At 36.9% G+C, this 17,021-nt stretch overlaps 1 long non-coding RNA gene across 1 annotated transcript; it reads right to left on the reverse strand.

The window, feature by feature from the left end:
• Positions 1 to 782: 782 nt before the first annotated feature.
• LOC131384385 (uncharacterized) lies at positions 783 to 6,227 on the reverse strand. The gene is made up of 3 exons (XR_009215189.1): positions 6,192 to 6,227; positions 3,452 to 3,549; positions 783 to 884 (listed from the first exon to the last, which is right to left on the reverse strand). It is a non-coding gene; the product is annotated as an uncharacterized LOC131384385 (long non-coding RNA).
• Positions 6,228 to 17,021: the final 10,794 nt, after the last annotated feature.

Here is a 17,021-nt window from a genome sequence, read left to right on the forward strand (position 1 = left end):
CTATATAGCTATGTGCAAAAAATCTAGACGTGATTATGAATTTTGATGAGGATAAAACAAAAACAACTAGTGACAAGCCCTGTTAATACTGCACACATCTATGAACCTTGTGTATGACTATAGCTCCTATTAATACTGTTGCTATCAATTTTAGAGTTAATGTGGTCTAGGCCTTTGAAAGATGCCATGATATCTTGGAATTAACAACATTGTGATATAGTTGATGATATTTAAGTTATATCATTTACTGAATCTTTAGTACTGGGAAAATTGCTTAATATCACTGAGTAATGGTTTCTCATCTAAAAAATGGATATAAAGATATTGTCTTCCATTTTTGACATGGCCATGGAAATCTAATTCAACAATGCATGTGAGACAATAAGCACAATATAAGCATCTGTTTGAATTAGGTTAACCTCAAGAAATAGCAATATGAATTTAAAACCAATAGACTTAGGAAATATTGTCAGTGATACGTCCATTGTATTCCTAAGAACCACACATATAAAATAGCATTTGAGAAATATTTCTTGGCATATGGGACTGGGTAAAGTTTTATTTTCCCTTACAAAATAATACCCTTCCTCTTAAGCAAACAATAATTTCTCATATATAATAAGATTATGATTCAGAAATTTTTATGGCCTTTTCAGTGCCACCTCCATGGAAGTAGACAGTTTCTCTGTCTCTTGACATTGGGTCTGACCATATGATTTACTCAAGCAATGGAATGTCAGTGAACATGGCAGAACCAAAGTCTTACAAGTACCTGTGATATTGGGCCTGGCTGTTTGACCCTTGCATTGCCATAAGAACATGATCTGGCTTAGCCTACATGTCCAAGGAGGCTGAGAGATGCTGGAGTATTTTCTGTTTCACACCTGCAGCTTGAAACAAAATAACAGACACTACAGTTTAAAACAGCTAAAACCCAGTCAAAACATAGATTTTAGCTCAGCTGAGGTTAACAGAATTGCTTATGCTCACCCACAGATGCATAATAAGTAAATAGCATGAGCCACCAATATGTTATGGTTCTTTCAATGCTGTTATATTTCAATGCTTTGGCAACAGCTACCTAAAATACCATGTGTCTCATTTTACTTTTTTGTCTTCTAGGAAGCTCAGAAATTTGAAGCTCAGTTTTGTCTTTAAATTGTCTGTATATTTGGGCATTTATTTTACAGGATTTCAAGTTTTAAATTTTATATGCATTTCTACTTTTTCAGATTCTGTATTTCTATTTTCAATTTACCACTGTTTTATTGCTTGTGTTTTCTCCTAAGTTTCTCACATGCTTTTAGAAATAAAACAGAATATTCATGCAAAATGTTGAGCACTTAGTATGTGCCTGGAATTATAAATATGGGTAAAATGTCTTCCATATTCTTTAGGATGTTATAGTCTTATAAAAGAGATAGACATCTAACAATAGATATTAATAGTATAACACAAAACTTATAACAATATAATATAATAGCAATAGATATAATAGAGCATAATGTGCATACAAAGGTATAGAGAAAGTATTTTGGTCAAGCATAGGAAGAAGCCACCAATTATGCCAAGGACTGATAAAATCAGACCAGGGAGTCATCACAGAGTAATATTTGAGCTTGATTTTGAAATATAAGAATTTCATAAAACCTGGAATTAGACAGAATTTTTTTTCAGGTAACATGAAATAATTCGATTATAACTGTAGTTTGTAATGTGAAGCAAGAAGGCACAAAAAAATTTTGTAAACGTTTGTCTACTGTGCAAAAATGAGTGTCACATCTAAGGGGAAAATGGATAATGTCAACAGAGACATGGAAACCATAAAGAAAAAATTGAAAATAAATGCTAAAAAAAATGAAGATTGACTCACATAGGCTCATCATTAGACTCAATATAGACAAGGAAAGAATCAGTGAATTTGAAAATAGGTCACAAGCAACTTCCCAAACGGAAACACAAGGAGAAAAAAAGGAATGGAAAAGAAATACAGAATAAAACATTCAACAGTGGCTCATGCCTATAATCCCAGCACTTTGGGAGGCTGAAGCAAGAGGATCACTTGAGGTCAGGAGTTTGAGACCATCCTGGCCAATGTGATAAAACCCTGTCTCTACTAAAAATACAAAAATTAGCTAGACATGGTGGCAGGGGCCTGTAATCCCAGCTACTTGGGAGACTGAGGCAGGAGAATTGCTTGAACCCAGGAGGTGGAGGTTGCAGTGAGCTAAGATCGCACTACTACACTCCAGTCTGGGCAACAGAGAGAGACTTTGTCTCGAGAAAAATTCAAGAACCATGGAACACTCTTAAAAAGTATAGCATATCTGAAGGGAACAGGGACTCACTAAGGTTTTTAAGCAATGGAATATCATCCCAATGGCTTTATAAGTGTTTTAAAACTCACTCAATAAGAGAATGTGAAAGAGACTGTGATTCCTACATTAGATATTTAATATACATTTATTCACATATAAACACATATTAGATATTTAATCTACATTTATTCATATATAAACACACATTAAAAGTGAGATTTTTTATTGTGACAATAAATAATGAAGATTCATGTTTAAGTAAAAAGTAATTATCATAACAGTAAGTGTAGACTTTAGCTATGCTTTTGCATAAAACGGATTGAAGGAATAAGCCTAAAAGATTCCTTTTCTTTAAATTTCAGAATTTAGAGTTTTCAGGTCAGGCACAACATATTGAGTTCTACCCTTGAAAATCTGCACAGAGTTTCATGAAATGCCTGAGTCTAGAACTAGTGAAAAAACAAGAGAATAAAAAGTCATATGTTTGGTTTGAAGATTCATTCCCATTTATTTGTCCACATCCTCAGTAATAACTTATTATTCATTGATAACAAAGATCAGTCAGGTTCAGTTATAAATCAAAATTTACAAATGGGATAGAATAGGGCTCCCTAGGCTGCTCTGGTTTTCTTTGATCCCAATGTCAGTATGTATTTCTAGACAGTAGTGATAAGAATATTAGTCTTGATATTTTACCACCCATTATCTCTTCACCTATCAGCATCCAGTGTGTTGGAAATATCTTCAACACAACTGTAATTATAATACATTGACCTCAGCCTTTTTCATTCCTGAAGGGAGGGAGGGGCTGACAAGGGGCTAATTAAAACCTGGTACCAGGCATGAGTTTTGAGAGGTAAAACCAGAGGGGAGCATCCTCCCAGAGCTCAAAATTAATCACAAGGGATACCTTGTGGGATTAAAATGGGAAATGAGACCACTCCAAGTTCAAAAGCCAGGAGGAGAAGCAAAGACAAGCCTGAGAATAGGGCAGGGCATCATCAGAGACAGAGGCAAGGAGGGTTCAGGATAAATTCCTGGAAAGAATCATGTATTCATCTATTTTTGCACTGTTATAAAGAAATACCTGATATTAGGTAATTTATAAAGAAAAAAAGATTGAATTGACTCACGGTTCTGCAGGCTGTACAGGAAGTATAGTGGTTTCTGCTTCTGAGGAGGCCTCAGGAAGCTTCCAATCATGGCAGAAGGCAAAGGGGGAGCAGCCATCCTACATGGCGGGAGCAGAAGCAAGAGACAGTGAGGGGGGAGGTGCCACACACTTTAAACGACCAGATCTCATGAGAATTCACTCACTATTGCAAGGACAGGACCAAGGAGATGGTACTAAATCATTCATGGGAAATCTGCCCCCATGATCCAGTCACCTTCCACCAGGCCTCTCATTCAACATTAGGGATTATAATTTGACATTACTTTGGTGGGGACACAGATCTAAACTAAATCAAATCATAAACTCTACTGACATTAATATAGGTATGGTAAATGCATGAAGGTGTTGAACTGACTTCCAGCATGAGAGCAAAAACTATATCTATTTTAGAATGATCTCAAACTTATTTTACATATTCTTGGTAGATGACTGTGACCAACAGCAGTCTTCTTACCATATTGGCACTGGAAACATGCAATCGTCCCATTTTCAGTCAAGTGGAATTCAGCACAAAATAGGTCTACTTTAAGCCAAGATCTTTAGTTTTCAGGGGTTTCAGGGTTACAGGGGGACTTTGACCTATGAACCATTTTTTGGTGGATTATCTTGGATCAACCCTGCCAAACAAATGAATATCAGCTCATGTATATTTTAAGGTACATATTTCAAACTGCTATGAGTGATTTTTAAGAGGTGGGAATCTAAAAATTAATCTAATGGTCTATGCTAAAGAAAAGAGATTAAATAAAAAGTTCAACTGTGCAACTCATCCCATGGTTTCAACCCATAAACACACGGAAATGTCATGTAGCTTGGCTGCCAATAGCAATCAATTTGACTGGGTGACCAACACTGGTTTCTGAGCTGCTTTGTAGGCCCTACAGGATGAATGTTAATGAGTTTTTACTGACAGTGACCTCTCTCAACCTTCTACAGCAATAAAATGGTCCTGACACATCAAGGAATTTTGGAGTTTCAGAATGAAGCTTCAGAGTCTTCCCACAACTATTTGCTAAACGTTAGGGGCAAATCCAAGATCTCATTAGTTAGGGTCCTCAAGGTGTAGAAACAGATGGTAGATAATATATGTCTATCCAACCTCCCTCAGAATTATATAGGTCTATTCCCTCAGGCACATAGGGACAAATTCTCTTTCCATATCTTCCTGTTTCAGCCTTGATAGTAAAATGTCTTTGCCCACTTTTCTTAATTAGATTTCTTCTAACCCCCACAACACACACATTGGCACACATCCTCTCTATTCCCAGGGTAATATTTTGTGTAGTTCTTGACACTGATAACTTTGCACAAAAGCTTTAGTTTATCATACAGTTATGAGCAAACAAGTCAGGGGAAACGAAGAATTATTTTTAATTTTAGGGAATCCTTAGGGAAAGGAACTTTCTAAATATCTCATTAGGTTCCTTAACTACTGTTACATTTATTTGATAATAGTTTAATTTTTTACTGGAATAGTCCATTAGCAAATCCTTCACAGTTTTCAAGATTACATTTTAAACTTGAAATTTATTACGTTCTTGAAATTCAATGCTCTTTTCAAAACTGTTTCTATATTCCACATATTAGCCTCCATCTTTTGTTGCAATCAAATATTTCTTATTTTTTTTTTATTTTTCAACCTATCTGCTATTTCTGTAAGTTCAGGCTTTCCTAGTTGAAATGGAAAGAAAACTGAACTTGGAGTGAAAATGTCTGAGTATAGATACTAACTCTGTTGGTTTATATTTATGTGACCTTGGGAAATAACTTAATGCTTGCTTTAGATTCAGCTTCCTCATCTCCAAATGAGAATATGAAAACTTACATAGCTTACAGAATTTTCATAAAATTAAATTAGGTAATACAAGTGAAAGTTCTTGGCAGGTATTGGGTGCTCGATAAATATTTGACACCATTCAATTGTGTGTGCTCCTTGCCCTTAACCTCGCTTCCAAAAGGTTTAGGGCCATTATGATGTTAATATGCTTGCTCAGATAAGACAGAACTAAGCAATAAATTCATTAAGGCATTCATATTTTCTCAGGAAACAAATCCAAAAATTTCTTCAAAATTGTGACTTTCCACAAGTCTAATGATTGCTGAGGATAATGGTGAAATTTAGACAAAGTTCCTCCAAAGGACGATGTTTTTTTTTTTTTTTTTTGAGACGGAGTTTCGCTCTCGTTGCCCAGGCTACAGTGTAATGGCATGATCTCGGCTTACTGCAACCTCCGCCTTCCGGGTTCAAGTGATTCTCCTGCCTCAGCCTTCTGAGTAGGCGCCTGCCACCACACCCAGCTAATTTTTTTTGTATTTTTAGTAGAGACAGCGTTTCACCATGTTGGCCAGGCTGGTCTTGAACTACTGACCTCATGATCTGCCTGCCTCTGCCTCCCAAAGTGCTGGGATTACAGGCGTGAGCCACTAGGTCCGGCCAGGACAATGATTTTTTTTTTTTTTTTTTTTTTTTTAAGGAAAGGGCAAAAGAAAAGTTGCTACCCTGAGAACATATCTGCTATTTACTATCTATCTACTCTTTGTTCACCAGCCCTCTCTCTTCTTTCCCCATCACACTCCCCCCTCCTCCTTTCTACTTCCATTCCCCAGCTCACATTTTTCCTACCTCCACAGTCCATAGATCCTTAAATGGAACTCTATGAATTTCAAAATCCAAGATCTCAGCAAATACCAGCTCATACCTGTAGCCCTTTGCAACGTTAAGTGCAGCCTGCAGGTGACCAGCGTAATCATCAACCTGAAGCTCCTTAGAAATGCAGAATCACAGATCTCTAGAATTACAATCTACAGTTTAACAAGATTCCCAGGTGATTCTTACGTACACTTAAGTTTGAGAAATATCGCCAATAGTTCTCAACTCTGGTTGCATGTTGAAAATCACTTGGAGGGCCGGGCGCGGTGGCTCACGCTTGTAATCCCAGCACTTTGGGAGGCCGAGGCGGGCAGATCACGAGGTCAGGAGATCGAGACCACGGTGAAACCCCGTCTCTACTAAAAATACAAAAAATTAGCCGGGCGTGGTGGCGGGCATCTGTAGTCCCAGCTACTCGGAGAGGCTGAGGCAGGAGAACGGCGTGAACCCGGGAGGCGGAGCTTGCAGTGAGCCGAGATTGCGCCACTGCACTCCAGCCTGGGCGACAGAGCGAGACTCCGTCTCAAAAAAAAAAAAAAAAAAGAAAGTCACTTGGAGAACTTTAAAAATGTTATATGTGTCTACTCCCAGCCCCCAGGAAAGATTCTGATTTAATTGGTATAATGTGAGGCCTGAGCATTAGTGCTTTTTAAAGGTTCCCAGGTGATTCTAATGTGCAGTCATCTTTGAAAGTCGCTCTCCTGCCCCAGGTGTGCTTTCATACAGTAATGCTTAGAAATAACTCAGCTCCTTATCAATAAGGAGTTAAATACCTAAACAGCTTTACTCATTTAGCAACATCAAAAAGGCTAAACAAAGAGATATACTCAAAAACCCTCCCTGTATTATTACTTACAACTGCATGTGAGCATACAATTCAAAAACAGATAACAATTTTTAAACTTCACATGGACATACACATTTTGTTCTGCATATTTGTATAATAAAACCTAGGTCTACAGACTCACATATCTCCTATTGCCATTTAAAAAAATAAATACAGTTACATTATAGGACACACAGGATTCCAAATGAAAAGTGTAAGTCTCTCTTCTCTAATAAATCTATCTTCCCAAACGTAATAACTATTAGTACTAACTTTCATCTTCTAGAAAAAATTATACCACATACATTCTTTTTTATTTTCACAGACCACATTCTGTTCTTTATATTGATCTTTTCATTTAATATATCTTAGAAGTCCTTTCTTTTCAGTATATTCCTTATTCTTCTCCATGACATGTTTTTCACCTCTTTGCTGATTTAAGTTCTAGTTTAATACAGGTCTTTTTGATTCTTCCCTAGTGATTTTTGATCATTTTTCTACAGCATAATATTAAATGATTGGCCTTATACATCTATTGGCACAATTTAGTGAGAACATCTATAAAGAATGTTTTAGTGTTATAATTCTTGGAACAAAAGGTACAAGAAATTTCAGTGTATACACGTGTTGTCAAATTGACACTAAGGATGTACACATCTACTTTCTTAGCACCAGTATATGCTTTTGTTCTTAGCAGTTCAAAATATCATTGAACTTTTTGTTTGACTTTTGTCAATATGACAGATAAGAAATGAAATGCTATGGTTGCTTAACATATTACATTTCATGATGTATGAAGAGTCAAACATCTTTTCATATGTTTACTGCTTGTCTGCTTTTTTTGTAAACTATACCCCTTTATGATTTTTTATGTTCAACCCAGAAAAATTAAATTCAGAAATCAGATGTTGAAGGGTCATGTTTCGTCTTCTGTGCTGATGTGTTAGAAAAGAGCACTAGAGAGAAGAGCCAGGGCAGAGAACAGGGCCATTAACAGGCATCATACCAATATCCACAGAAGCATCTAGAGGATTCCCTGGTTCACAGATCTAGTTCTTCAGCTCTCTGATAATTGAATGTTAATGAACTGAGGCTAGAGAGAGTCTGTGATGGAAAGAGGGGTTTGTGAGGCTTGACAAATCCAATTCTACTGTCTCTGAGCCACTGATTCAGCATCAGTTCCTATACCACAGCAGGAGTGGGATGGCCTTGCACAGAAACAGAAGTCATCCCACCTGAGAAAATGGCATGCTTGTCTAAGAGAAAGCTCAAGGTTGGAAAAGGCCTAGTTAGAGGTTGAGATCCCTGAGACAGACTGCCAGAAATATCACTAGTGCCAAAACTCATTTACATAGCTTTGGGCTGGGATTGGATTCATCATTTAACAATGGTTGACAAAAGATTGTCTTCATCTCTGATATCTTGCCCCAGGAGAAGAGACAGAGTGACTCTATTAAACATCCCTTCATCCCATTCTCCATCAAGAATGGATGGTGATATATTAGTAAGAACCTTTCAAAGAATTACAATGACTTACTAGAAAAAAATGTGCGGAGTCCCAGTTTAAACCAAGGCTATTCTTTCCTAAAGGTATGTTGGCAAACAAAAGTAATTATTGAGATAGAAAAAGCCAGGCACCAGGAAGTTCACCTAATAACAAAATCTGAGTCACTGAAGAGGCAGAGGGATTTCAAATAAAACATGGTGTCCCTTCTAAATGCATTTTCTAGCCCAGTTCCTATTGTATGGATACCTAAATCCCATAAGAGAGCAATAAATAAAAACTGAAAGAGATAATTTTAAAAATCCCTATTACAGATTAGGGCACATGTTGTATTCCTTTATGGATCCAAATATGTAATTTTAAGGAAAAAAAAGTGATTCTGCTTCTGAAAGAAGCTCTCTTCCTTTTTAAAACAATATTGTATATTAGGCCAGGCGCGGTAGCTCACACCTGTAATCCCAGCACTTTGGGAGGCCGAGGTGGGAGGGTCACCTGAGGTCAGGAGTTCGAGACCAGCCTGACCAACATGGTGAAACCCCATTTCTACTAAAAATACAAAAAGTATCCATGCGTGGTGGTCCACACCTGTAATGCCAGCTACTCGGGAGGCTGAGGTGGGAGAATTGCTTGAACCCGGGAGGTGGAGGTTGCAGTGAGCCCAGATCACGCCACTGCACTCCAGCCTGGGTGGCAGAACGAGACTCCGTCTCAACAACAACAACAACAAAAATTGTATATTAATATACTATAATAATATATGGTATATAATATATAGTATCATAAACTCTATTATAGTTTAATAACAAATTTTTGTTTATTATATTATTTTGGCTTCAGTGTACTCAGAGATGTTTTGTACCTTGACCTCACCATAGTAACAGAGGCACCCAGGAGGTGTGAGTCAGTGATTCTGGAAGCAGTGTCCCTTAGGAAGAGGTGGCAAATTGTGGAAGTGAGCTCATAGCCAGAAGAACATGTTGGGAGGCTGAGGTGGGAGAATCTCTTGAGCCCAGGAGGTTGAGGCTGCCGTGAGCTGTGATCATGCCACTGCACTCGAGTCTGGGTAATAGAGTGAGACCCTGCCTCCAAAAAAAAAAAGATACCTGGGGGAAGCAGCTCACCTGTGAGCACAAGAGGATGGGACAAGGCAACCTAGCATAGCTTAGCAGGCAGAGGTAGGATCATGGGTGTACAGGCAGACAAGAGGCAAGGAAAGATGATGGATGTCATGTGACAACATGCTAGACGTGGTGATAAGAGCACCTGATACATATCCAGGTGGCTGCAGAAATAATTATGGAAAAAAGAGAAGGTGGATTCTTCACTAGCAGATAGAGCATTAACCAGTGAAATAAAAACTATTACTTATTACCATACCACCAGGATATAGTAGGGAAATGCATTTACATGTGTATAGTTATTTATAACTAAAATCTGTAACAATATTTCAAATATACAGCTTATATGATGAAATAATATTTAAAGAGCTTAGGAAAAGTTAGAGTGTAAGGAAGAAAATAATACTAACCTGTATATACAATATGGTCCAAATAGTTGTTAAAGAAATATATAGATAGCGATACAGAAAAGATATAAAGATATTAATGCTACCATGTTATCATAGCAAAATTATGTTGTTTGCTGTTGTGATTGATACACTTTTTAAATAACAAAAATAATGACACTAAAAGGCAGAACATAAAAAGCTGAATTAAACAGATTAAACAGACAATTGTAAACAGTGCTGTGATTAATATTCTTACACATACTTTTTGCTTACTGGTCTCATTATTATTTTATGTAAAATAATATAAGATTAAAGCCAAAAGGAGCCATAAAAGCTACATAATCTGTACTTAAAAACATACTTGAATGCTACTTTGAAAACTGTTAATGAAGCTTATCTGGATGAAAGTATACAGGTAATTTTTATTGCTTTTAATAAAAGTTTTCTCATTTTGTTCTACCTCCTTTTCCTTCTCCTTCTCTTACTCCTCCTCTCTTCTTCCAATTAATCAGGCAAACAAGTGCTCTAAATCTGTTTAAATATATCTACGTTTTTACTTCACACATATTCTTCTGCCTTGCATTTTTGGTGATGTTGTAGAAAGCAACAGTACCATAGTTTTGAAAGCATATTTGAGTCTCATCCAATCCATGGAGGTGAACACTCTTCCCACCTCACATAATACTCCTGGGAAGATCTGATATGCAGAAAATAATGCGCTGTGCCCTAAATTGACATTAGAACACAAGCTCTGTGAAGGCAGAGATCTTCACTCAATCCCCTAAGTTGATGGGATGTAATAGCTGCCTACCTATGCCAGGTATGGTGGCTCATGCCTGTAATCCCAGCACTTTGGGAGGCCGAAGTGGGTGGATCACCTGAGGTCAAGAGTTCAAGACCAGCCTAATATGTTGAAACCTTGACTCTATTAAAAATGCAAAAATTAGCTGGGCATGGTGGTGTGCCCCTGTAGCCCCAGCTACTTGGGAGGCTGAGAGAGGAGAATTGCTTGAACCAGGAAGGCAGGGGTTGCAGTGGGCACCACTGCACTCCAGCCTGGACAACAGAGCAAGATTCCATCTCAAAATAATAATAGCTGGAGAAAACTTACTCATGTATTTTCCATCCATTGATCCAAACTTAGGATTTTTAAAACACTTACCAGGCCATTTTGATGCCTATCAAAATCCAATGAACCCCACTCCACAGTTCTTGCCACCTCCATGCCCCAGGGGACAGGGAAAAGTTTCTGGGTTCCGAAAGAGTCAAGCCCACTTTTATTTTCTGTCCAAATCCTGTGTGATGGAGAATGGGCAATTTGTTTTCCAAACATTTGTTAGTAAAGTATTTCTGCAGATCAAGTGTTGATTTTGTGTGCCATTATTCACTCACAGTACAACTCATATTGACTTGAAGTCTTTTTTATTGCTTTCTTAATATTGTTCATATCCATTTCCACCTCTTTCATTGCCACTTGCCAAAATTACCATATTTTCCCATCCTCAATTGCATTACCCTACCTTTAATCATACTCTATAATGTAATCAGAATGGCAGAAGTGGCTTTCAACTATGCAAATCTGATCTTTTCACTTTGGTCCTTGAAATCATTTAGTCTCTTTTGCTTACAAGAGAAAATTAAAATTTTTTATTTTACTAAATAAGGCTTTCATAACCTGACCCTTTCCACTTTTTGCACTCTTCTTACATGACTCTCACACTGGTTATATTTAATTACTATAGATATAGATTTGAGATCAATTAAATATATGTATAAATATTTAAACTGATATACTTAATTATTTCTTGTTATCCAAGCTATTTCATGCCCTTGAACCTTTTAACTTCATTCTTTATGACCGAAACATGCTCTCATAGACACCCTCAGGTTAACCTTTTTATATAATCATTTTTTTCAAGATTTGGCTTAAGCATCATTTCCTCTGAGAAGTTGCCCTTTTCGAGTTGGGTTAAAGCTCTCATCTCTACCTTCATTCTTTCATAATACCCTGTGCATGAATCTATCTTAATGCCTTCTATCGCATTTTTCTGGTTGCTTGCGTGTCTCTACAATTAGAATGTGAGTAAATTGGAGATATTTTCAATTGTTTGATTCATTCTTGTATTGCCAACAGGAATTGCAGTTGATTATACTTAGTGAGGTATTTGAAGATCATTTATTAAATAAATGCACAGACAACCAACATGAAATCTTCCAAAAATACCTTGCTGAAAAATGTTCTAATAAAATTTCCTCTTTTTGTGAATGTTTATGGTAGAATAACAAAACAATGTGGTGCTTTTCTTTCTTAGAATCCAAAGCCTTTTCCCTATAGGCTGAGATATGGCATGGCAAAAACTATGGAGTAGCAATTCTTAGACCTTGGTTTATATCAGAATTGCTACCTTCCCCCTCAGAAAATCTCAGTGATCAGGGTTAGTGTCTGACTTGGGAATATGCATTTTAACATATGATTCTGATGCACATAGACATCTGAGAACCAGAACTATAGAGAGTACCTTGCGTATTTTCTATGTGTTTTGCCATGTTTGAAAAGCCTTGAATAGGCATTAACATGCTGCTCTGTTTTAACTGAGATATTTTATTCTATCCTCTGGGACTATTATCTTGTCTACTCTGAAGTCACTAATTTCTTGTTTTGATCCTCTAGCAAAAATGCACCCCACCCAACACATCACTCCACAAATTTAAATTATACCATAGATACTAAGTCTTGGAAGCTTTCGATGTCTTATTTTAGATTGAGTCACCCCCTCCAGTGCCATCAACTATGGATCAAAATATCTCTCAGGCGACCCCCTGGGACTCTGCTAACTTATAGAAGCAGTTGTGCATGGAGTTCCTCAAGGAGATTTCAAAATAACCTGAGCTTTTAAGGTGACTGAATTGGAGGGAACCTATGATTTTTGGAGCTCTTTCTCTCCAACATACAGTTTCTTGTATGGCATGTTTTGCTCCCAAGCAAGATCTTCATTAATTTATAAAATTCACACAATATGATACAAAGGAATATTTGTTCTGATACAATAACATAATGTCCTCAGGGAAAGTACTTTTAGAAATAAAAATTAATGATATTCTATTTTGACTGTTTTTGCAGACTTAAAAGATGATTTAAAAAACCACCAGGCCAGGCACAGTGGCTCACGCCTGTAATCCCAGCACTTTGGGAGGCCGAGGTGGGTGGATCACCTGAGGCTAGGAGGTCGAGACCAGCCTGACTAACATGGAGAAACCCCGTCTCTACTAAAAATACAAAATTAGCCGGGCGTAGTGGCACATACCTGTAATCCCAGCTACTTGGGAGGCTGAGGCAGGAGAATTGCTTGAACCTGGGAGGCGGAGGTTGCAGTGAGCCAAGATCATGCCACTGCACTCCAGCCTGGGCAACAAGAGTGAAACTCCATCTCAAAAAAAAAAGAAAGAAACACCAAAAGGTTTCTTTGTATTTTAGTGTTTTTGTGGCAGTGTACAATGTGGAATTTTATTTATCATTCTTATTATAGTCCTTCAGAGTACTTATAAATCAATTATACAGAAAAGTAGCTCTTGTGTTTCACTCAAAAGCATTAATGCCATTCCTTTACCATAGGAGAAAAGATGGCAAGAAATGAGCAATTAACTATTCTCATTGCCAAAGGAACATTTAGATGAGATCTATATTTTGCTATGAATTTGTGTATTGTGGGCTTGTGAATACACAAATGGCAAGTGTCAGTACCACTCTTTAAAATAGTATAGAAGACTTATTAAAGTCAATAGTTCATATTTGCATTAACAAGGACTTTGGCTTGAAGTCCATATGCTGCTTCATAAGAAAAAAGGGAAACGTAACTTGATTTGGACAGACTAAGCAGAGAGTCTGCTTTCTGATGATTCCTTGTGTTCTAAATGGAAAAAGATCTGTGTCATCTCCTTAGGGTATGAACCCCTGATGCCAGATACAGTGCCCCAGCCCATTGTTTTCTAAACTCAGATACAGGAATGCTAAGCACCAAGGATTCACTCCAATCTTAAGCACCAGAAAGGCTGTCCTTTAAAAGTTGCCTAGGCAATACAAATTTTAGTAATAATAGCATTACTTGATCTTCATGAATTTAGCATTGTGCTAAGTATGTTATTTTGTACAAACTAAGTTAATCTGTGCTGTATGAAGTAAGCATTTTATTATTCTCACTTTATAAGTAGAAAATGAATATGCAGAGAACCTAAGTGACTTACCTGAAGTTGGAAAACAGAAGCCAAGACTTAATCTTGATCTATCTGACTCCACCTCCTGAACTCCTAGCCTCTGTGATGAATTCTGGCATTGTTCTAGAACAGCCAGGCCCTTACTGCAGACAGCAAACCTGTATTTAGAATAAGAGAGCTTAGCCATTGTCCTTGGTGTGCATCTCATTTTAAAATTATTTTTTCATTTTGAATTTAGTCTATGTCTCTTGCTAATTTTGGTATGTAAAAAAAATATTTCTGCCTCCTAGCTCTGAAATTTCTCATGTTCTTACATCCACAGAAAGTTTTGAAAATAATCCATTTTCTCATTAAGTGGCTATCTTTTCTTCTCAGATAGCTTTAGTAGTCTATTTTTTTACATAAATGAACCACTGAAGGAAAGCAGTAGGAACTGTTGTGAAAATGTAATGCAAAAATATGTGCAAAAGGTAAATGATGGTACCTGGTGCATAGAGAGCAGTCTGTAAGTTCTACTGGTTACACCACACTGAAGCCTTCCTTTCCTCCAAGACTGGTCCAGAAAGGGCTTAGGCTCTCTGACTATATGGAATGTCTTGCTTGAGTTATACCTGAGCAATAAAGACAGAGACATTGAGATTCTGCCTGCCAATTTTATGGAGAAGCAGAAAATTATGCCCTTAGTGTGTTCCAGAAAACTCAGAAATTGTCCTCTTGACATTACCTAAACAATCACACCACCCTTTTCTCTGCTAACATTACTTTGCAATAAAACTGTAAAGAAAAAGGGCAAAATCTTGACAACTGGGCATCTTGCTTTCTAAAATTCAGGACCATGTAGACAAATAACATTTATATTCAAAAGGAATTCTAGCATTCTGGTACTCTCCATTTAAATAAATTAACTCATATATGGAATGTCATCTGGGTGTAAATCAAAAAAGTTGTGAAGATCAGGAAATACAATCTTATATTTTTATTGGCCACTTATAAATTATTCTATAGTTCTTTTTGAGAAAAAATGCATATAGTTTATTTGGAATATGATTCAAATTTCCAAGGAATTCTGTGTGATACACATAACTCCTATTTTATCTCTTTCTCTCTCTTTTTTTTTTCACACCTCGGCTAGCAGAAAAATTCCCTACTTTAAAATAAGAAACTAAGGCCTTGAGAAGTTCATCACTTTGTTGAAGGACACACAGCTAATACTGCAATGATGTATGCTTCTCTGCCTGGGTTTCCTAGACAACCAGCAGTCAGACAAACTACACTAGGCTCCCAATAAAAGGAGCTGACTCCGGCTCAGCATCCTAGGTGTCTAGGGCTTGCTTCCCCAGAGAACTGCAATGCTGCACAGGACCCAATGCCTAGTGTCTGATGAGAAGTCCCCAAGAGGGAGAGAGGACACAGGGGGACAACCAGACTAGAATCACTTCCTCTGTGTCACGTTCCTCCAGTGCCACTACCTCTAACCCTGCTTCTCCTTCTCTTCAGGCCTATTTCTGTCTCCTAACAGCTTCCAGAAATATGCTTTAAATTAATTCACCCAGTTAGTTTTAATGGAGTTGAAGTTATTTTCAAAAAATTAAATGCCATCATATTGGCAACAATTCACAAAGGAAAGGAATTTGATCTGTGAAACATCATGGTACAATCACTGGACGTCCAAGCTTGTAATGCTCTATAAATTCACATGCACAATTCCATCTGGACGGGAAACTATGAGCCAAACATGGCCAGATTTACACATCCTTTTTGGAACTAGTGCTGGAAGTGTAATTTTAAACATTTAAACCCAGCATTACTTTTTAAAACTTAAAGTATACAAGTGCAATTGAAGTGCACTAATGATTTTTAGTGTAGCTTTAACCTGCATTAATCAGAATTGCTCTCGTTTGCAGATGGACTTCATTGAAATGGCTTTGCAGGATTTTGCTTACCCATTATGGCAGTTGGAAGCAGCATAATTTATTTGTGTTGCATCCTTTATGCAAATGGTACCCATTCCCCAAATGTCCTCTTGAATTAAATAAGGCAAGAGTGTAGAGAGAATAAATTAAAGAAAATCATAGCATGCAAATATTGTAGAAGGAATTAATTAAACCCTGCATGGCACTGAGCCAGAAAAAGAGAGAGAGAGAAACTAATAAGTATTTTCAAGAACAGGGAAAAAAAACTTTAGATGATATTTGGGGAAATGGAATGTTGAAAATGATAGTGAACGGTTGAAACTGGCCTTATTATGAAGGAAAAAATAGGCTATTTTACTAAAAAGAGATTAAATAGAATTCAGAGTTAAATGTGATTTCAACATTAGATAAGTCTATAGTTAAATATAGAACAGGATGCTCTTTTAAGAAATGATCACAAATTTCATTCAGCTAAGATGTAGTTGTAGTATATTATGATGGGAAATAATTCAGTGACATAGATTTTTTAGGTTGTCTGTGAGATATCCAACTTCAATTTGGAACTGAAATCACAATAATGACATGAAAAAGAATACACAACATCTACCTGATGAATTCTGCCTAAACATTTCTGAGTAGTCAAAACAGTTATGTATTCTTCTAAAATAATGCCACTATTTCTGCTATTAAGATAATGAAGAAGTTGCATGTATGGGATTATTAGATCTTCAGATAAACTGTGGGTTTGAGATAATCCCTAGTATATTAAGCCTAGGTAAAAATTTCTTTAAATTGTCAGGTACTGAATAAACTCATGATATGGTGGTAGAGATGTTAAAATACATATGTGATAAGAGGTACAAGAAAATTTTGCAAAGTTTTTAGAGAGCTAAGAGGAGGAATTCCTGAATTGGTCT

Source organism: Hylobates moloch, unplaced genomic scaffold (assembly GCF_009828535.3).
Source record: "Hylobates moloch isolate HMO894 unplaced genomic scaffold, HMol_V3 SCAFFOLD_10, whole genome shotgun sequence".
In the NCBI taxonomy this organism is placed as follows: domain Eukaryota; kingdom Metazoa; phylum Chordata; class Mammalia; order Primates; family Hylobatidae; genus Hylobates; species Hylobates moloch.